This window comes from Trichosurus vulpecula, chromosome 1 (genome assembly GCF_011100635.1).
Source record: "Trichosurus vulpecula isolate mTriVul1 chromosome 1, mTriVul1.pri, whole genome shotgun sequence".
NCBI classification, from domain to species: domain Eukaryota; kingdom Metazoa; phylum Chordata; class Mammalia; order Diprotodontia; family Phalangeridae; genus Trichosurus; species Trichosurus vulpecula.
The window spans coordinates 491,847,570-491,869,560 of NC_050573.1; the positions used below are offsets into that span (position 1 = coordinate 491,847,570).

Consider the following 21,991-nt stretch of genomic DNA (forward strand, 5'->3'; position numbering starts at 1 on the left):
TGTGCTAAGTCCTGGAGAAGCAAAGAAAGGCAGAGACAGTCTCTGACCTCAAGGAACTCACAGTCTAATGGCGGAAGACAATATGCAAATGATACTTTACAAACAAAACACATAGAAGATAAATTGAAGATAATACTGGAGGGAAGGTGCTAGCATTAAGGATGTTTGGAAAGGGCTACTTGTATGAGGTAGGCTTATATCTGGGACCTGAAGGAAGCCAGAAATGAAGAGGAAGAGAATTCAAGGTATTTTGGACAGCCAGCAGAAAGACCCACATGAAGTGTTCTGCTCAAGAAGTAGCAAAGAGGCCGGTGTCACTGGAGTGCCGAATACTTGGAGGGAACTAAGGTAGAAGGATATTGGAAAGGTAAGAAAGGTTCAGGTTTTGAAGGCTCTTAAAACTGGAACAAAGAGTTTTTATAATTGATCTTGGAGGCAACAGAGAGCCACTGGAATTAATCAAATAGGGGTGGGGATAGGGATGGGAATGGAGATGGAGAATAATCAGACACACACACTTCAGGAAGATCTGTTTGTTGGCCAAGTAGAGGATGCACTGGAATGGGAAGAGACTTGAGGCCAGAAGACCAAAATCAGAAGGTGTAAGGTGTTGAGTGCCTATGCCAGAGTCATGGCAGTGTCAGAGGAGATATGCCTTCATTTTAAAGTAATAGCTTTTGGCTGGAGTAACCACTGGGACTCTGATAGAAATCTTAGCTTGTGTGGCAGTGGTAGATGTTGCTTTCTGAAAATACTGTTGTGTTGATGTATTGGCCCTGTGCTGGAGAAAGATGTTAACAACCATTTCCACTCCATCTTCTCCATCCTTCGCTACTGTATATTCTGAGAATAGAGTACCCTTTTGTTCTCTGTCACCATGCCACCCCTTCCTCAATGAAGTAATGGGCTTTCAGGGCAGAATGGAGATGTCATAGCTTTGTGTTAGCTTTGGGTAATGGAAATACAGCTGGAACCAGAAAGGCCATCTACACATATCCCTTCCACATTGCAACTTTCCTGTTGCGATCTTGTTCCTTTGCTGATTCGATATATCATGGGTTGGCATAAGAAATAACTGTAAATGGGAATTTGGGGGGAGTATTGTGGAAGCTGCAGTATTTTTTACTTAACACTGACCTGCATATAGTCTATGACCAAATACCTAAACCAAATTTTACGATAAGGTATTGTAAACACTCAATAAAAGAAAAAGAAAAAATTCAGACTTCTTTAGTATGAAGGGAGGGCCAAAAAGCCTCATGCTGATTTTCCAGATCATGGTAGTGCACACCCCTAAGCCCTGTGATGCAGAAGGGATAACTGTAGTCCAAATTTCTCTTTTTACATAGAAGCCCAAAGAGGTGAACTGAATCTCAGCAGTATCACTGACAGAGACCAAATATCACAAACATGATTATTAACTCTATTTTTGGCAAGGACAAGAGGGGAAAAAAATTGAGCGGTAGTGTTTTCACAGAGAAGGAAGGAGACCAGAAGGAAATGTGAATATAAATGTGAATTTAAGCATATAAATATGATTAAAAACTAATTTGAGAACTAACTTAGAAAGATTTCCCTGGGAGAGGAACGAAGGGTAGAGATAATGGATAGGAACAGAGAGGGGATCTGTGATTTCATTAGTATAGAGAAATGGTAGCTGAAGAAATTCCCTCTACCAGTGTAGGTTGACATCTGTGCAATCTACAATCTTAAATAGTCACCTAGAGCAGTGAGACATTAAGTGACCTTGCCCACAGTCACACAATTGGTATGTGGCAGTGATAATGATGTTGTAAAAAAGAAGAGAAATAAGAAGAGGAGAAGAAAGGAAGGAAGGAAGGAAGGAAGGAAGGAAGGAAGGAAGGAAGAAAGAAAGAAAGAAAGAAAGAAAGAAAGAAAGAAAGAAAGAAAGAAAGAAAGAAAGAGAAAGGAAGGAAGGAAGGAAGCAAAGAAGAAAGGAAGAAAGAATGCCAGTGAAACATTTTGAAAAATACACAAGAAAAGGAAATATAGAAAATAAATCAGATGAGAATGGAAGTGTGGGTACTACAGAGATAAATTTAATATAGACTTTTAAAAAACAAACTGTATGTGATAGAAATTCCTACTTTCATATGCAATCATCATTTCTTTGTATACAAAAATTTTAATATTTGATATTTGTCAAGTTCTTGATTCAAATAATTTTAAACTGACCAAAAAAAAGATTTTGAGAGTGTACTATGTTGGGGAAAGGGGGAAATCAAAGCATATCAGAATTCAGCTCAGCAATAAATCACTGCAGAATAGGTGTAGAGTTTTTCCATGTGAGCATCACTTGTGATATTTAAATATTCCTGACAAATTATCAAAGGATAGGAAGCTATAAAAAGTAATAAAATCCTAGAGAGATAATGATGCTTTGTCATTTCTAATCTGTGAAAATTTAATTTGAGAGATGTGCAGAAATTATGTTTTTCCATGACTAATGCATTTCAACTGTTGACATGTAGAAGTAGAAGTACAAAACAAATATTATATCAATGTCGAATACAACTATCACAGAAGCTAATTCCAATTAAGAAATATTCTTTAGCTAAGTCGAATTCAGATGGTGTTCTCTTGAATCTATTTCCTTAAAAAAATTGTAATTGATACGGATCTGACAAAAGAGAATTATTTTTATAAAATTTAATTTTACTAGGGATGTGACAATCAGGTTGCTTTTGCTTTGAAAAGAGACAAGGTAGAAAGCCTGCTTTCATAATGATGGTGAACATGGTTAGTTACCCATGTTATTTAAGAGGCAAATAGCTATTCTATGTACTTGCCTCATTTGGTGGTAGGGAAAAGGAAGAAATATTATTGTAATACCACATAATGATGTGCCATACTTTAACTGTTTTCTATGGCTTGGTTTTTTGGCAATGTAGTAGAATAATTATGTTATATTGGTTTCAGAGTAAAATAGCATTTTAAGAATTCAATAGATGTCTATATTACGGGTCATGTGTATGTTAAGAATATACCTTACACCCTTAAATTGAAAAAGTTTTCATTATATTCTCCTGTACGCTATTTTTACACTTAGTCTCCTTGATTGTTGTTTTTTGTTTGTTTTGTTTTTTCCTAAGAGATCAAGCTTCCCATTACTACCTAGATAAGTGTTGGGGATAATACAGTTATTGTTGTTATCCTGTGTGCCAACCACTTTTTAAATCTTCAACATCTTACCAGCATTCAGGGAGGGAGGTGTTGGTCAGGCAGTCAATAAGCATTTATTTATTGCCTACTATGTGCTAAGCAGGGGTGGCGACCAGGTGTGGCCTCAAGGCCACATGTGGCTTTCTAGGTGCTTGAGTGCAGCCTTTTGATGGAGTCCAAGTTTTACAGAACAAATCCTTTTATTAAGGTGATTCATTTGGTGATGTTTGGAGGTAGTCAAAAGGCCACACTTGAGGACCTAGAGGGCCACATGTGCCCCCCAGGCCACAGGTTCCCCACTCCTGTAGGAGATATGCAGAAAGGCGAAGTCAGTCCTTCCTCTTAAGGAATTCACTATCTAATGGGAGAAGAATGGATGAAGTAATAGAGCAGATGAGGGAAAGGGAAAGCAAGGTATTGCCTTTGGAGTGGGGGGAAAAGACCATTTTCGTTATTATTATGCGTGATAATGAGAGATTTGTACAGTGTTTTTAAGTTTGTAAAGTGCTTTACATATGCTATTTCATTTGCTCCTCAAAATCACCCTGTGAGGTTGTTGCTATTACTATCTCCACCTTCCAGATATAGAAAAAATTAAGCTGGCAGAGATTTAGTGACTTGAACAAGGTCACAAAGCTACTAAGAGTCTGAAACATGATTTGAATTCAGGTCGTGCTGCCTCCAAATGCAACGCTCTAGCGACTGTGCCATCTAACTTCCTGGGAAGAATATTAACTTTTAAATCTTTGAAAATTTTAAAGTCGACAGGAGGGCATGATTAAGATTTTGCCTTTTCTTACCCTTTTATTCACATACTTCTCTCCATGTTTTTTTTTTTACCAGAATGAAATAGGATCTGGAGAAAACTTCAAAAACTATGATTTCCTATCCAAAGCTTCCCTGTCTTCTATTATTCAAGAGCTATAGTTAAACAGAAAATTGCTCTGTTCTCTGCTCCTATTAAATATGTTGAGAATTAAGGCAACACAAGGGCCCCCTCCTTTTTTTTTAAACAGCAAAATTGTGTAATAGTTCTTAGCTACTCTTATTTCCCATTTCCTTTAAAAGAAAAAAAAAACTCAGAGCAGATATTGGTTAAGTTACTTGTGTAAGAGTTAATCATACTTGATTAGAAAATTACATGGGGCTGGTTAATTTCAAGTAGTAAGCAAAATAAGTCATTGTAATTGTTTTTAGTAGTTGGCATTAATTTTTAAATATAAGATAAACCTTTGCTGTCTAGCCTTTGTGAGAACTTGCAAAAAACCCAAGGTAAAGCACTCTATCTGCAGTGTTTTTAATTGTATTTTCTAAGAAGCCAAAGCTGACCCTAGAAATGAAGGCCCCTTTATCATCTGGTTGAGCTGCCAGATGTGGGTTTTCTTTCTTTTCTTTTCAAAGGCCTTACTTTATCTGACAGCTGGGGAAAGCCATTATGACTTTCTAAAATTATACTCAATTTAAATAAGTGTTCTACAGCCTGGTGGAGAAAAAGGGTAACAAAGAGCCTAAACTTAGCAGAATAGTCATCGATATATAGTTCGTGAGTTTTTTACACGTAGGGATAAAAGATGGAGTCATTTGCAAAACAGATTTTTATTTTGTGTCTTTTCATGCCTTGAAAATGATTTGTAGAAGTAGCATAACAGAGTAACTATTGCACTGGCCTAGGAGTCAGAAAAACCTGGGCCTGAATCCTTCCTGTAATGCTTCCTTTTTGACCATAGACGAGTCACTTAACATCTCCTGAGAGTTTCTTTCTTTATCTTTAAAATTGAGACAAAAATAATCATCATGTTAATAGCATGCATATAGCACCTGCTATGTTCCAGGCACCATGCAAAGTGCTTTACAAATATTATCTCACAACGACCTATTATTTTACCCCTTTGAGGAAACTGAGATATTTAGAGGTCAAATGACTTGCCCAGAGTCACATAGCTAGTAAGTGTCTGAGTCTGCATTTGAACTTCGGTCTTCCTGACTGGATGCCAAGTGCTCTCTCCACTACACCACCTAGCTGTAGTACCTGGTCTTGTGGTTGGTATGAGGCCCAGGTGAGATAATATATGTGAAATGTTGGTAAACCTTAAAGAACTTTGTAATTGTCAGTTGATCCATTTAAATGTGTATGATTTATATGTGTCAATGCAGCTTATCATTTAAATATCATTATTCTGTTGAGATATAATTATAAATACCCAAATGAACTACAAAGGACACATGAAGGAAGCCACTATCTGCATCCAGAGAAAGAACTGATAAATAGAAGTATGTATTGAGTGACTTTATATATCTATATCTATATCTATAGATATAGATAGATATATATATATACTTATTTGTATCTAATGGTAGTCATCTCTAGGGTGGGAGGGGCAGAGGGAAGGAAAAAAAGGAAAATTATACAGTAATTCGTCATATATTTAAAAGGAATAGCAAGTTGTACATAACAGATTTGCAGTTTCATGTGCAATCATCTTTTTAAAAAAATTATACTATGTTTTGGAAATGATTGTTTTATTCCATAAATTAAAAATAAAATAAATTTTTTAAAAAGAAAAAAAGCATTGATATATCCTGCTTTATATCATAGTGACATCATTGAAATATGCAAATATCTCACTACTTCAAATATTTGTGATTTAGCTCCACTGGTCTCCCTCTACTGCTGTAGCTCTTGAGCCTGCCACACACAACTTAATAGAGCAGGGGTTCTTTACCTAGGGCCCATGAACTTAAAAAAAATATTGTGATAACTGCATTTCAATATAATTGCTTTCCTTTAGAATCTTTTTTTGTTTTATTTTATGTTTTCAAAATCATATTCTGAGAAGAGATTCATAGGTTTTGCCAGGCTGCCAAAAGGCATGCTAGTAAACGTTTAACAAATGGTTCTTTGAAAAAATAAAAGCATGTTGGACACACTTTTAAGTTTAATCTACATCATTAACATTTTCTCCATCACTTTCTTAAGTCTAAATAACCAACAGAACAATAAATCAAGCCCTCATTTATAGCTTGCTGATTTCCAAGGTGTAAATGCTCACACTGAAAATTTAACAATCAGCTCTTAAGAGAGAAGATAAACCAGCTCAGCACGCCTCTGGGCCCATAACACACAAAAAAGGTTAAGAACCATTAGAGCAGAGGGTGAGTAGTACAAGTTGTTTGTAGAGATCTTAGTAGAAATCATTGCCATGTCCAAGAAAACTTTACTAGCCTTAGGCCAACCTGGTGATAAGCCTCTCTGAGCTTAGCCAGACTAATCCTTGGATGAGAGACATAGAATTCTTTACCAGGTGTGAGCTTTTGATGCCTTTTCAGGTTATTAGGAATTGCTGAAGCTTGGTCTCTGCTGGCATAACCTTTAAAAACCCAGCGTTGACCTTGTAGCCCCAATGAGACCTCTGAGTAGGATGTTAATGCTGAGTTATTTGTAAGAAAATATCACATAACCCTGGGCATGGAACATGCCTGTAATTCCTACTAACCAGAGTGGCTGAAGCTGAGGCTGGTGAATCACTTGAGCTTAGGAATTCTGAATAGTAGTAGGGCTAAAGCTTATCTAGTGTCTTCTCTAAGTCTGGAACCATTATGGTGAGCCTTTGAGGTCAGGGTGCCATTAGTCTCCCTAAGGAGCAAACAGAGCAGGTCAAAGGGTCAGTGCTGATCGGTAGAGGGATTGGGATGTGAGTGGCCACTGAGCCACTCTCTGAGGCTGGGTAAGATAAGGAAAGCAGGAAGGAAGGAAGGCAGGAAGGAAGAAAGGAAGAAAAGAACACACGTTAGATACTTGATTTATTTAATTGTTAAAATAGAAAGAAAAAAAAGGTTCAAGAGCAGCAAATAACCATTAGGAGAAATGTTAAGAAATAAAAATGCAAATGGGAATTTTTACTATCAATTTGAATTTGTATATTTTATTCTTTTGCAAAGGTATGGGACCATAAGTGTAGAGCATTGTATGGTTTCCCTAAACTTTTTTTTTCCTTTTTTACATTCTTTGCGTGGCTCTCGCAGTGGGGGAGGGACATATTTAGAAATGAAGGTGATATTCTGGAGAGAGATTTGGAGCTATGCCCAAAGGGCTACAAACTGTGCATACCCTTTGACCCAGTAATACCACTACTAGATCTGAAACCCAAAGAGATCAAAGAAAAATTAAAAGGACCTATATGTACAAAAATATTTATAGCAGCTCTTTTTTTGGTGGCAAGGAATTTGAAATTGAGGGGATGCCCATCAAGCAGAGAATGGCTGAATAAGTGGTAGTGTATGATTGTGATGGAATATTATTGTGCCATAAGAAATGATGAGCAAGATGCTTTCAGAAAAACCTAGTAAAGATTTACATGAACTGATGCAGAACCAGGAGAACATTGTAAACAGTAACAGCAATATTGTATGATAATCTAGTTTGAATCATTTAGCTATTCTCAGCAATACAGTGATCTATGACAGTTCAGAAGGGCCTATGATGAAAAATGCTATCCACTTCCAGAGAAAGAACCCATGGAATATGAATGTAGATTGAAGCAAAGTTTTTTTTTATTTGCTTTATTTTTCTTGGAGGTTTTTGCTGTGTTTTCTATCATAAGATGGCTAATTTGGAAATATTGTTTGCATGATGGCACATGTGCCTTCTCAATGAGGAGAGAGGGAAGGAGAAATTGGAACTCAAAATTTAAAAAAAACAAATGACAAAAATTGTTTTTACATGTAATTGAAAAAAAGGAAACATTTTCTAGAAAGGAAGGTGATATAAAACTCTAAATATGTCAATAATGTTTTTAAAAGATGTGATCTACTGTGAAAAATTGTCTGAGAACATGAAGACTGCCTGCACTTTCCCCTGTTTTCATCAAGGATAGCTTTGATGAAGATATAGACCATTTTTAGGAGTTTAAGTTTCAGTTGCCTCTTTTCAATTCTTTTGAGAACTCCTCTTGGATAAACCTTGAAAATTGATCCCTGAACATTATCTCAGATCTCCTGGTATAGCTCTAACCACTCTCTTGACTTCCAATTTTGCATCTCCAGCTACCCATTAGATATCTTGAATTAATGTCCCATAGACATCTTAAGCTCAACATGCCATCGTCTTTCCACTCAAACTCTCCCCTCTTCCTAACTCTCCTATTACTGTTGATAGCTCCACCGTTCTCCCAGTCACTCAGGCTCAATACCCAGGTATCATCCTTGATTCCTCTCTCTCCTATATCATATCCAATCAAATGTCCAGTCCTAGTGTTTGTAATTCCATAAAATCTCTCCCCTTTCAAACTGTAATCCCTCTGGTACAGGCCTTCATTACCTCTTTCCTGGACTATCGCAATAGCCTACTGTTGTTTTCCCTTCCTCCAGTCTCTCCCCATTCCCATCCACTCTCCATTCAGCCGTCAAGTTAATCTTCCTAAAGTCCAAGTCTGATCACAACATCCCTCTATTCAATAAACTCCAATGACTCTCTATTGACTGAAGGACCAAATATTTGGCTTTGAAAGCCCTTCATCACCTATCTCCTTTCTACATTTCTGGTCTTTTTATTCCTTACACCCCCTCCAAGTATTCTACAATCCAGCAGCATTCACATCCTTACTGTTCTTCCCACACAATATTCCATCTCCTGACACCCAACATTTTCACTGGCTGTTCCTCATGCCTGGAATTCTCTCCTTTCTTGTTTTAGCCTCCTAGCTTTCTTGGCTTCATTCAAGTCACAACAATAGTCCCACCTTCTGCAAGAAGAAGCCTCTCCTAATCTTAGTGCCTTCCCTTTGAGAGTGCTTTTTCATTCAGTTGTTTTTAGTTGTGTCCAATTCTTCATGAGTCCATTTGAGATTTCCTTAGCAGAGATACTGGAATGGTTTGCCATTTCCCTCTCTGGCACATTTTAGAGATGAGGAATTGAGGCAAACAGGGTTAAGTGACTTACCAGGGTCACACAACTAATAAGTGTCTGGTGCCAGATTTGAACTCACAAAGTTGAGTCTTCCTGATTCTGAGCCCAGTGCTCCATTCAATGCACCACCTACCTACCCACCCCAACCCCAAATAATCCGGTATATGTCTTGCTTGTAAATAGTTGTTTGTATGCTCTCTCTCCCATTAGACTGTGATCTCCTTGAGAGCAGGGACCATTTTAGCTTCTTTGTATTCCCAGGGCTTAGTAAGGGCTTGCTTGGCACATAATATGTTCTTAATAATGCTAAATGATTGATTATCTGCAGCAGGGATTCCCTCTGTGTGTACTTTAGATTATTCAAACTCTGATTTATCTTCTTGGTTGTAATTGCCATTTCCTCAAATAGTACATTTGATAATCGGGTTTTTGAATCCAAATGCAGTGCTTTGAGCTATCATCCTTCATGAGAAACCCTAGTAGGTCTATTTCATTTCATATCTACTTGTGGTCCTTCTGTTTCATCTACAAATTCTCTTAAGATAATCTAGTTTAACTAGGTCTCATGCCAAGTTCTCTGCAGGCTTGTTTCCCTCTCATCTGCTTTTCATTGTTCGTTGATTTGTGAGGTGGTACTGCACTTAATCTTCCATCTTTTTCCTCCATAATGTTTTGAAAATATCTTGCACTCTCAGTAATTGTTGCCTGAGGCTGCCATGTTTCTCTGCTAATTTAATTTAATAAGGAAATCAAGCATTTACTGGCTGAAACAGGTCCTGGGTCCTTTTTGCTTCCTTTTTGTGACAATTGTTTTGTGTCAGTTAAAATTATGATTTGGTGAGATTTATATTGCCTTTTCTTTTGTCCATTTCTATTTTTTTTTACTCAACAGCTTATTTAAATACTTTAGGATAAACTCTTACTTCTCATCTTTATCTTTCCCTGCAAAATTTGTCTCTTTTTTTGATCTTACTTCTGACCAATCGGTGATTATAGACAGAGACATTTGATTGTGAAATGACTCCCACATCAGTAACCAGTCGTTTCCTCTTGGTTAATATATGGCCAATATCATTTTTTCGTATTCTTATTGAGTGATCACCACAAAAAATATCTGATGTACAGGTGTTGGCTTTTAAATACTCTCTAAACCCTTGCCCCCACTTTTTAATCACAAACAATATTTTACAGGATAAGTAGCATAGAGTCTGAGGGATCACAGAATCTAACACTTTAAGGGATCCTTAAAGATTATATCCTCATTTTACAGATGAGGACACTGAGGCCAAGATAAGTTATTTTGCCCCAAATCACACAAATAAAAGGTAACAGAACTAGAATTTGGATCCAGGTCCTTTTGCCCAAATCCGGGCTATTTTTGTCTTCTTCTCTCCCTCCCTCATCATCACTCACCCAAAAGGAAGACCTAGCTTTTCAATTCTCTAGGACCCATCCTCCCCAACAGCTCCCTAAGAGATTCCACATCTGGACAAGGCTCAGAGGGAATAGGACCTCACTGAGCTAGTTAGAGACCTGAGTTCTCACTGTGGCCTTGGCTCCAGAATATGAGCCATTCACCTTCAGTGCTGGAACCAATTTGTCTTCTTTTGTGACCTGTGCAAGACACTGTCCTTCCTTCTCCTCCTCTTATTTTATCTTTTCCTATGTTTCTTCTTTCCTTTCTTTCCTTCTTCTGAATTCCAGGATCTCTTCCCTAGAATGGGTAGAAGGCTAACCTGTAAGGGAATGAGATTGGAAGCAGCAGCTATGGTGTAGAGGATCTTGGTCCTCCATTGAGCAGCCTCTAAAAGCCCATTTGGTTTTTTGAGGAATTTTTCAGGACGAGGCCCTTATACTCTACTGATTATTCAGAACCATGAAAATGCTAAGGGCAGCAGTTCCTCTTTGATGATTTCTAACTACTTCCATGGTTTTTGCTATTTTTTCTTCTGCCTAACTTTCCAATGAAGTTACTGAGTATCAAAGCATATGTTGACTGAGGCTGAAGGATCTTGTCATGTTCTTAGTAGACTTCATGAATTTTCTATATTTCTTCATCTTCTAAAAGATATTAGCATGGAAACTACAATTATCTTCATGGCAGTAATGTTTGCTTATGCTCAAGGTAAGCACTGCAAAGTATTATGATGAAGTGTCCCTTAAATTTCTCTTCCTTTTTACCTTTGAGTGCTCGGTGAAACCAACTTTTCCAACTTCTTTATTTTGGGGGTTAAGGAAAACCTATTAACAATCTTTCCAGTTAGCTACTATAGCTTTGTGACTAGTGGTTTCATTTGCTGTAAAATTATCAATATGGATACAATTCAGTTGCTCAGTAGTATATCAAATGGTTAGTCATTGGACAAAGATCTTAAATTAACAATCAGAGAATCTGGAAACATCTATTCCAACCTACACCTGAAGAGAAATAGACCTTACTACAATGTCCAATGCGGTCATTCCACCTTGAAAATCTGGTAATGGAGAACCAACAGAGGCAGTCCATTTCACTTTCAGAGAGCTCTAATTGTTAAGAAAGCATTTCTTCACATCAAACTTGAATTTTCCAATTTGTAACTTCTACCCATTGTTCCTAGATCAATTCTCTTGAGCAAAGCAGAATAAGATGAATCCTATTAAGGGTTTCAGTTAAATTAATATTTGTTAGGGAGTCTAAAAATGGTTATGCTTGACAAATTGTTGTTTATTGCTAGCAGCGCTCTTTGCCCCTTCCTTCTCTTTATAGCCACTGCCATTATCCATGTAGAGGTGGAAGTCCCACTGGGTGCCACACAGACTGGGGTTTGTTTCCTATTTTCATTTCTTTCATGGGTTTCTGTGACCAAAAAAGTCCAGTGCTTGGATACCCCCACCTTCTGGTGATGTGTCTTTGCACTGATCTTCTGACATTTGACAGAGCCTAATGCTTCTCCAGGGTAGGAGAATCTGGCAAAGCTTCCATTCAGCAAAGAGGGTTTTAAGAATGCAAAATCCCCATCATAACCTCATTAGTCAACAGAGTAAGACATCTGTAGAGGAAAAATAGTAGAGGAGAAGCTCCTGGGTAGTATACACACACACACACACACAAACACACACATGTATATGTGTATATATAAAGAGAGATATCTATATATACATACACATATACATATATAATATGATATATAACATATATATGTGTGTAATATATAACAACATAATAATATATATTATATATAATTGAATTATTAAAATGTTATTTATGTGCAGAGGAAAGTAATTGGCTGATTGTTTTGAAGAGCTAAGGGAAAATGAGGTACTCGCTGAAATTTCATAGGAGTGAAACAACTTGGATCACACACCTTCCCTCCTTCCCAAAAAAAGATGCTTTCAACTCCCTACAATTGAAATATTATTTCCTTTTAATAGATAAAACACAAGATATTAAATGAGATTTATGCAGCAATAATTCACTTTTAGTCACTGTTCACATCCTTAACTTCAAGTTCCCCAGATGCAAAATGTTTAAAATGCAAGATATTTTTATTGCTATAATTTTAGGTAGGAAACTCCTGTGCCTTTGCACATGCTGTCCACCTGCACGGGCCGTCCGCCTTACCTAGACCATTCTCCCTCCTCCTCTCTGGCCCTTGAGACCCGTAGCTCCTGTCAAAGCTTGGCTCAAGTATTATTTCCTACAAAAGACCTTTCCTGATTCTTCCAGTTGTTAAGGTTCTTCCCCTCCCCGCCCCCACCTCCTAAACTACTTTTTGCATCCATTTTGTATTTACTTTTCTTTGCTCATGTTGCTTTTCCACTGGTAGAAAATAAGCTCCCTGAGGGTAAGGACTGTTTTGTTTTGGTCTTTGTATTCCCACCATTTTGCATAGTGCCTGACACATACTAGCCACTTAATAAACGCCTACTAAATTTAACTAAATAATTGCTATGTTTTAATTTTTGCCTGTTTTAAATTTAATTGTCTACATTAAAGTGTGGCACAGGGATCATTTTAACTTATCAGTTTGAATTGTACTAAAAATATACACCCTTCTTCATTTTAAGATACGTTGCTAATAGGATGTACAAAATACATGGCTGGTTAATACCTAATTCAAGAGAATCAGTATGCTATATCCCCCAGGCTAGAGAGACTGCTACTAGTATGAACTATATCAATGGCTATTCTTGTTTTTTTTTGTTTCAGCGTTTGGGAGAGGACTTTAAACAGAACACGGTTTAACTTGTAGTTGGGGCACTGAATTGGCCTCAGAAATAAGTAAGTTGGCAGAAAAGTAGATTGATTTAATAACTTTGCCCATCCTAATAATGGACCTAATTTGTTTTGTCATTGTACAATAACATTCAAAGGTTCTGTAACCACTGAAAAATCTGTTTCCTTGTCAAACTAATTTTTGTTGCATGTTATTTTTCTTGATCCTCTATGCACTCAGTTCAGTGACTGTAGTGGATAGGTTCCAGCAGAGCTATAACTAGCAATTTTGGTGTTTGGGGCAATCAGGATGAAACACAGCTTGGGGAAAGACCAAAGGTTGTGTGTGGGAGCAGGTGGACTGTGCTAATGCGGACAACAGCCTTCTGGCATTGAATGTGCTATCTGGTAGCTTCTTACTTTGACTCATTATTTCTACTAAGTGCTAAACCTTGTCTCTAAGCCGAAGTTCTGATTACGAGTGTTATTAGACTGTTTTATTTTTAAATTCATCATACAAAGGCAAAGTCCCAGTCACCCTGTTTTAGTTATTGTCTGGGATGCGTGACCAAAATGCCAGAAACATGGGTTGACTTTTTTTTTTGGACCCAACTATTTATCATTATACAGTTTTATCTTCTGCCTTTTAGGACATTTCTTTGGATCTATATTTATCCCCACCAAGGAACAGATTAGTAGCTCAGCAGTTTCTCATTAGTCTTTCTTTATAAGAAGAAAGGCATGTCAAAAAATGTGAAGTACTTCCCCTTTTCTGAAGCAGGGTGTTTTTTCCCTTATCCTGAACCATAAACAAACCATAAACATTATCATTAGTGGAACTCCTCCAACCTTGTTTATTAAGAATAGATGCTTACATTTATAGGGCACTATGCAGTTTTCTAAGTATTTTCCCCAGAACAATCTTATGTGTGTAAATAAATATTATTATCCTGATTTTGAAGAAGAGGAACCTAAAATTCAGAGAATTTAAGTCTCTTGCCTAAGATCACATGACTAAGTATGTGTCAGAGCTGGGATCTAAACCCACATCTCCTGACTCCAAGTCTAAACTGCAACATGTATGTAGAGAGAGTGATGAGCTTGGCATCAGGATGACCCGAAAAGCATCCCAAGGCTGTTGCTCTGTTTGGTCCATTGATCCCCCAAATAATATTCCCTACTCTTTCCTTGTCCCAAAGTAGAACACGCTCCCCTATTTTAGGTTAAAACAGACAAATACCTTTGTGACCACAGACAAGCCACAAGTTAACCTCCTAAGCCTCCGTTTTCTCATCTGGAAAAATGAGATAATACCTGTAGTAGCTACGACACAAGGTTGTTGTGAATTCCAGAGGAAATAATGTATGCAAAGTGCTTTGTAAACTTTTAAGTGTCATATAAGTGCCGATTATTGTTGTTGTCTGCCTCCTAAACCTAGCAAGCTCTTCTAGTGTTGGACTTGGAGTCAGAAACTCAGGTTTCTGCTTGCTGATTACTCTGTGCTCTTGGCAGACTTATAATCACACCAATCGTGGCCGCTAGGTGGTGCAGTGGGTTTGGAATAAGGAAGAGCTGAGTTTGAATCTCGCTTTAGATGCTTATTAGCTGAGCAACCCGGTGCAAATCACTTAGCCTCCCTTAGTCTCAGTTTCCTGGTCTGTAAAAATCTGGATAATAATAGCACTTGATCAGAGGATTGTGGTGAGGATCAAATAAAATCATGGAAAATGCTCTATGAACTTTAAAGCACTGTGTTCATGCTAGCAATGATTATTACAACTGCATAAAAATAAACCCTAACAAAAGAAATAAAGATGAATTTATTTCCTATCTTTTTAGTACTTTCTATTAAGCTGTAGTCATTTTGAATGTTGGTTATTAGTTTTTGTAGTTGAATTACAGCAGTGGTTTTTCATATCATTAGTTATGGTTAAACTTAATATGAAAATCATGATATATTTTGTACCCTTGTTAGATGTTTTATTAGTATTCAGTTTTGCAACTTCTGCTTCAAAATCTCTGGTTTTTGATGGTTTTGTGTGTAGCTGTTAGTGGTGGGTTAGAGTATGTTATGGTTGGTTTTGGTTGAACCTCTGAGGTTTAATTGCATTGCGGGGGGGGTGGGGGGTGGAGGATGATATCCAAGTCTAAAGGTAGAGGAATATTTTTTCAGTGTGATGGATAGGGCCACCTCTGATGGTCTTGGCAGGGACCTGCTATGCTGGTGGTCAACAACATCTGAATGGGCCCTTCCAGTGATGTTGGAGTGCTTTCTTTCATTGATGGGCTTTCATGTAGACCGAGTCTCCCAGCCAAAGATTGTGACAGGGAATAAAGCAGTTGGGGGAGGATTTTTGATACCTGTTGGCAAATATACTAACCACATTTCATTAATGCTTTACAGTAATTCAGCACAGTTTAACATGTCAGCCGGAGGTCTATTTAATGTGGCACATGTGGATTTCTGCCTGGAATTCATATAGGGGCATATGACAAGAATCTCATATAAGTTCATGCTTTTTGTTCGTAGTGGTTTTTTTCTTTATATTTTATTATTTATTTAATATTTTTAGTTTTCAGCATTGATTTCCACAAGATTTTGAGTTACAGATTTTCTCCCCATTTCTACCCTCCCCCCCCACTCAAAGATGGCATATATTCTGATTGCCCTGTTCCCCAGTCAGCCCTCCCTTCTGTCACCCCACTCTCCCACATCCACTCTTCCCTTACTTTCTTGTAGGGCAAGATAGATTTTTATGCCCCATTGCCCGTATATCTTATTTCCCAGTTGCATGCAAAAAAACTATTTTTTGAACACCTCCTTTTAAAACTTTGAATTCCAAATTCTCTCCCCCCTTCCCTCCCCACCTACCCTCCCTAGGCAGGCAAGCAATTCAACATAGCCCACATGTGTATCATTATGTAAAACCCTTCCACAATACTCATGTTGTGAAAGACTAACTATATTATGCTCCCTCCTATCCTGTCCCCCTTTATTCAATTTTCTCCCTTGACCTTGTCCCTTTTCAAAACTGTTTGCTTTTGATTACCTCCTCCCCCTATCTGCCCTCCCTTCTGTCATCCCCCCTTTTTTATCCCCTTCCCCCTTCTTTCCTGTGGGGTAAGATACCCAATTGAGTGTGTATGTTATTCCCTCCTCAAGTTAAATCTAATGAGAGCAAGATTCACTCATTCCCCCTCACCTGCCCCCTCTTCCCTTCCAACAGAACTGCTTTTTCTTGCCACTTTTATGCGAGATAATTTACCCCATTCTATCTCTCCCTTTCTCCCTCTCTCAATATATTCCTCTCTCATCCCTCAATTTATTTTTTTTAGATATCATCCCTTCATATTCAACTCACCCTATGTGCTCTGTCTATATATATATTCTCTTCAGCTACCCTAATACTGAGAAAGGTCTCATGAATTACATACATCATCTTTCCATGTAGGAATGTAAACAAGACAGTTCAAATTTAGTGAGTCTCTTATGATTTCTCTTTCTTGTTTGCCTTTTCATGCTTCTCTTGATTTTTGTGTTTGAAAGTCAAATTTTCTATTCAGCTCTGGTCTTTTCACTGAGAAAGCTTGAAAGTCCCCTATTTTATTGAAAATCTATATTTTGCCTTGGAGCATGATAATCAGTTTTGCTGGGTAGATGATTCTTGGTTAGTCCTAACTCCTTTGACCTCCAGAATATCATATTCCAAGTCCTTTGATCCCTTAATGTAGAAGCTGCTAGATCTTGTATTATCCTGATTGTGTTTCCACAATACTCAAATTGTTTCTTTCTGGCTGCTTGCAGTATTTTCTCCTTGATCTAGGAACTCTGGAATTTGGCAACAATATTCCTAGAAGTTTTCTTTTTGGGATCTTTTTCAGGAGGTGATCTGTGGATTCTTTCAACTTGTATTTTACCCTGTGGCTCTAGAATATCAGGGCAGTTCTCCTTGATAATTTCTTGAAAGATGATATCTAGGCTCTTTTTTTGATCATGGCTTTCAGGTAGTCCAATAATTTTTAAATTATCTCTCCTGGACTTATTTTCCAGGTCAGTGGTTTTTCCAATGAGATATTTGACATTGTCTTCCATTTTTTTCATTCCTTTGGTTCTGTTTTACAATATCTTGATTTCTCATAAAGTCACTAGCTTCCACTTGCTCCAATCTAATTTTTAAGGTGGTATTTTCTTCAGTGGTCTTTTGGACCTCCTTTTCCCTTTGGGTAATTCTGCCTTCCAAGGCATTCTTCTCCTCATTGGCTTTTTGGAGCTCTTTTGCCATTTGAGTTAATCTATTTTTTAAGGTGTTATTTTCTTCAGTATTTTTTGGGTCTCCTTTAGCAAGTCATTGACTTGTTTTTCATGGTTTTCTCACATCACTCTCATTTCTCTTCCCAATTTTTCCTCTACTTCTCTTACTTGCTTTTCCAAATCCTTTTTGAGTTCTTCCATGGCCTGAGACCAATTCATATTTTTCTTAGAGGCTTTTGATGTAGGCTTTTTAACTTTGTTGACTTCTTCTGGCTGTATGTTTTGGTCTTCTTTGTCACCAAGAAAAGATTCCAAAGTCTGAGTCTGAATCTGAGAGCATTTTTGCTGCCTGTTCATGTTCCCAGCCAACTACTTGACCTTTGAGCTTTTTGTTGGGGTATGACTGCTTGTAGAGTGTACTTTGTCCCAAGCTTGAGGGGCTCTGCTGCTATTTTCAGAGCTAGTTCTACACAGCAATCTCTGCCACACCAGCACTCCTTCTGCCCCAAGAATCGCCAACCAGGGTTGCAGCCCAGATCCAAGCAGGCTCTGCATTCCTGCTCTGATCTGCCACTTAATTCCTCCCACCAGGTGGGCCTGGGGCCAGAAGCAACTGCAGCTGGAACTCTGGAAGCAGCCTTAGAGCTGCACCACCTCCACTGCCCATGGGGTGGTGGCCAACCACAAACTTCTTTCACTCTGTCCCCCGCAGTTTTTCCCACTAAGCTGCTCTGTTGTCTTTGGCATTTATGGGTTGAGAAGTCTGGTAACTGCCCCAGCTCATTGATTCAGGGTGCTACACCTGTTCTGCCTGGCTCCTGGTCTGGTTGGTCATGGTGGGGCTCATGCTGGGCTCTGGTCTGCTCCCAGCTCGGCGCCATAGACCCTTCCCAGCAACCATCCAGGCTGTCCTGGGCTGGGGCCCTGCTTCCCTCTGCTATTTTGTGGGTTCTGCAGCTCTAGAATTTGTTCAGAGTCATTTTTATAGGTGTTTGGAGGGACCTGGGGGAGAGCTTAAGCAAGTCCCTGCTTTCCAACTGTCATCTTGGCTCTGTCCCCATTCACAGCATTTTTAATGTGCATGAGAGTGCTAAACTGGTGGGGTACCAGCTTGTAATGGTTCCATAGTTAGGGCAATGCTACATCTCACTTTTATGAAGTCAGAACCAGATGACTGCACTGTTTTCCTCTTCACAGATACAGCCCACTATTCATTTGTCAGTGATGGAAGGGACCAGGTTGGGCTCCTCCTTAGTCCCTGGAGCTGCCTTTGGGGCTAAATTATTGTATGGATCCAAACCATTTCTTGCAGCCTTCATAATCTCTCTCTCCAAGCCAGTAGCCTGCTCCTCATCAGAAGGAATACCTTCTCCAGTCACCATAGAGCAAGCAGTGGCCTGAGCAGGGCCATAGGCCCTTAAGGCCTAGACCACCAGTGACCCACAGTAACCTTGAAGCCATCATATCTGAGATAACTATATCAAAAGATTCTACGTATTAAACCGAGTCTGTTGCCAGTCCTCTTTTTCTTTTCTCCTTTGGATAGGAAAATGTTCATGTTGATGATGTTTGTTGGGTTCATGATAATAAAAATTCAAATAAATAATTACAATAATAAAGTTAAGTACAAATAAAATTTTTTAAGTATTGGCAAGATGAATTGAGAAAATCACTAAGTCAACAGATGCTACTGAATAGACAAAGATTCCTTAGAGTGCTTGGTAGTCTAGTACTAGCCTCTTCAGTCAAAGAGGATGATATGGTAGAAGTACTCTAAAACTTTATTATAATTTATCTGAGGGAATGCTATATCAAGGACTAGTAATTAGAAATGTTGACTAGTTAGTTTCCAAAACCTCTAAACCTAATTAGTTCTATAGTAAAGAAAAAAAGACTAATTATTACTATTCTATCCAAGTAAAGATGCAGGATGATTGAGTTCCACTTTCAAAACAAAGGTGAGGGTAGTGCTGACCATTCTTGACCATGTACCAAAAAGTAAGTAAAGGGTGCTTGTGTCTAAAATAATCATTGGTTAGTGAACATAGGTAGAATGACCGAGCAATAAACATTAAACTGTAAAGTTGAGGTTTAAAGTATCACTTCTTTTTTTTTTAAACTATAACCACAGTTTTCATATGAATGTAGGCTTGAAGAACAGTTGAACCACTGCCAAGGCTTCTCAATTTTTAAAAAAAGGGTTGGGGAGATTCTCATAAATGAAAGCCAATTGTCTATGGTGTTTCACTGTTAGCTAAGAAGTGGTGGGAACATAACCCACAAGTTTAGAAAGACAGCTTAATATGAGTGTCTGAGGGACACAAAAGAGAATCTTGTAATTTGATCTAAGATTGAAATTAGAGTTAGCTTTTGTCATGTGAGGAATCTCATTCTTGAGCAAAATGTTTTGGGTTACTTCTGGAACATAAAAGTGGAATAGAGCGAGTCCAAGATTTATTGGAAGGACTGATAAATTGTGTTAGTTAAAGGTGACCAGTTTGGGGCTTGTAACGAGGTTCATTGGTTGGTGAGTCATGCATTATTAATAAAGGCAAATAGTAGTAGTATAGATGCCATGTGTGGGGTGTGTGTGTGTACATATATATATCCATATATAATATACATATATATATATATGCATTTTCCTTTTTTTTTTTTCAAGAAAGGGGATCAAGACTACTGAATTAATTTTGGATCCTATTCAGGCTGTCAGTTGGTAGTTACTGAATGCAATTAGTACTGTGCCTGCAAGTAGGCTTATTCTAACAGTAGAAACAAATGAAAACGTTAGTATGAGAAGGGTAAAATCCAACATTCCTCTGTTCTTTAATTTATTTGAACTCTCTAGAATGTGGTATAAAGGAGAACACAAAGTGTTTTGGAATTGGATTTGTAAGCGGATTGGATCCTTTAATGAAAATTTGTTCCCTGTTTTTCTAGATACAAGGCAATGGAAAGCCATGTTTTGTTTTGGTTTTTAATTACATCAAGGTAACTTGTCAGATATAGTTCTTAAAGGATAGTACAATCGTGCTGAGACATTGGAATAGTAGGATTGGTTGAAAACAAACAAATAATTAGAGGTGGTATATTAGCAGATAGAACCAAGAAGATTGGGTTCAAATCTATCTATAGACTCTTAATAGCTGAGTGACCCTCCCCAGGCCACGCTGCTGCCTTCTCTCCAGAGGACTTTATCTATCATGCCATAGAAAGCTCTTTACCCTGAAAGCTCACTCTACCACTAGACATCTTCTTTCATTGGAGGTACCGTCCTAACCATGCAGTCGCTCCTCTTTGATTGGCAGGTTCCTCCCAGAACTTCCATTCTAAGGAGGAGGCCAAGGCCAACCACCTGGTTGGTCATTTCTCTCCAGGCTGCCCTGCTGACTCATCTTCATAGGACTTTCTTTATCCTGCCCGCGAGTCTTGGACCTTCTGTTACCTCCTTGCCCTTTTCATTTCTCTTTTATGTGTTGTCTTCCTTCCACTACAGGCAGCTAGGTGGTACAGCGGATAGAGCACCAGACCTGAAATCAGGAAGACCTGAGGTCAAATCCAGCCTCAGATGCTTACTAGCTCTGAGACTCTGGGCTGGAGAAAGAAATGGCAAACCATGTTAGTATCTTTGCCAAGAAAACCCTGAATAGGGTCATGAAGAGTCAGACTCCACTGAAAGAATGATGACTGAGCAACAGCTTCCTTCCGTTAGAATGTAAGCTCCTTGGGGGCAGGAACTGTCTTTCTTTCCACTTATGTTTGTATTCCCAGCACTTATCGTAGAGCCTGGCATTTAGTAAGGTGCCATGGTAGTAGTGCCTTGCACATATATTCCCAGTGTGTAAATTAGGTAAGTCATTAGGTAATGTGTGGATATTAGCTTACAATTAATAATAATAATTATAATGGAATGTTTCAACAATCTGGCTAGCACCTTCTGTGGGGGTATAAGATCCACCCACAGCCAGCACCCAGAAAGCTGCCAACAGCACAGGTTATTTTGATCTGCTTAACTAAGGAAAGCAAGGTGAAGGGGTTTGACAAGTTCACTTTAATTCAGCATACAAATATCATTCCCTTAGTTCAGGGGAAAAAGCCAGCACACTGAACTTCAGAGCAAAATACAAATAAATTACAAACATTAACAGACAGACCAAATACAGATTCATAGTAACCAACATCTAGGTTCAGTCCAGGAGCTCAGAACAAGGGCTGGCCCAGAGTCCTGTGCGCCACCACTGCTGTGGGTAAGAGAGCTCCAAGGAACAGACAGCCAGCCCCTGGTTTTTATATCTTTTTCAGCGTCAGGGGTGAGTCATACATGCGACTCACCCATGTCACCTAAAATCCTCACAAAGAGGCAACTTAAACCCACGTGGTCTAAAAGCCTCTGCTGTCCCAGACATGTGAACTAGGCCCTCCCTGGAGTTAGCCCCACCTTGGGCCCCACCTTAGT

General features: G+C 38.4%; 1 protein-coding gene and 1 pseudogene across 1 annotated transcript in view; one reads left to right on the plus strand and one right to left on the minus strand.

Moving 5' to 3' along the window:
- HACD4 (3-hydroxyacyl-CoA dehydratase 4) overlaps positions 1-21,991 on the plus strand; it is a 48,260-nt gene that overhangs the window by 7,235 nt on the left and 19,034 nt on the right. The gene's annotated exons all lie outside the window — the stretch shown is intronic.
- Positions 290-18,996, minus strand: LOC118858102 (annotated as a pseudogene).